We start from the raw sequence: 1,389 nt of genomic DNA, 5'->3' as shown, positions 1-1,389 counted from the left end.
CTATAAACAAATTTTGTAAATTTACATATATATTAAATGTAAAAATTACATGATTATTCCAATAAATATAAAAAAATCAGGCAATTTCACAGAAGTTATGTAATTCCACAAATATTATGTTAATTAGCATTTATTGTGTAAATATATCTTATATTACATGGAACATTACGTAAATAGCAAGATATTTCGAATATTTTCTGTAATTATTCAAATTTTCATAATATTACGTAATATAACTGTAATTTTTCGCGTATTACCGTCAAATGTATAATAATACATAATGCAAAATGTATTGTCATATATTATTGTTCCTATAACTACACATACACATTGTAATTATACGTCCACAATCTGCTTAGGTATAAACCAAGAAATTATTTTTATTTGCATATTGAGAATTTACAAACGCGTGACCGTTTATAACCATTATTGTGGGTCTCAAAACTATACTACTTATATAGTATAATACCACTATAATAGTTGTAATTTTACACAAAAATTTTTTACTGTGCATGACGCTTGAAACTAAAAAGCCTAGACCCATCCGCTGTGATTGGCGGTCGTCGATTTTAAAAAAGTAACGGAAAAGTAACGAAAAGTTTTTTTTACTGTTACTTTCTTAAGTACTCGGTAACGAGTAACTGTAACTTGTTACTTTTAAAAAGTAACTTTCTATTCCCTGCGTTTGATTATGTTTTGATATCAACCTATACATAGTTAAATGCATTTTGATTAAACCAAACAGAATTTCAAGTTGTCACAATTTTGAGATTTCACAAATAGAATGTTGGTAATCTACTATATAGTATAAAGGTTATGTTCTATTATATTTTATATTACATCATATTATAAAGCTTTCTTTAAATCTTTTTCAGTGGCATAGTATGAGTGATTTATTCGGTATATGATCTTGTTCAGTGGAAAATTAAGCATCACCTTTTCCAAAATTCTAATTAATTACAACTTCAGCGCATTCTAGCAGTTCGAATATTGTACCAGTCAACGCAGGTCAGGCGAACATATACTATGCACTGAACTATAAAAATAAATCGGAAATGCCTCCAAATTATTTTAAGTTATCCTAATTTGCCGAAAATACAGTTGCGTTAATTACAGGTTACGTCGTGCGAATAGGGTTTAAAAGATTCATTGCATATCTTGTTGCTCTGTTCTCTGCAATGGCAACTTCAACGACAATAGGCTTAAGTTAATTCTTCAAAAATCGAATGGCGGCCTTATATTTCCTTCTCCCGATGTTGCAACGATTTGCAGTTTGACTGAAAAGACGTTTCGAAGAGCTATACATGTGTCGCCTACGGACATACCAAGATTTAATCATATCGTAGTAAATGCAGTATTTGCCAATTTAGCCACGAAAAATTTGTTTCC

The sequence above is a fragment of the Trachymyrmex cornetzi genome, unplaced genomic scaffold (assembly GCF_001594075.2).
Source record: "Trachymyrmex cornetzi isolate Tcor2-1 unplaced genomic scaffold, Tcor1.1 scaffold2048, whole genome shotgun sequence".
NCBI lineage: Eukaryota > Metazoa > Arthropoda > Insecta > Hymenoptera > Formicidae > Trachymyrmex > Trachymyrmex cornetzi.
This window is presented reverse-complemented; position numbering follows the sequence as displayed.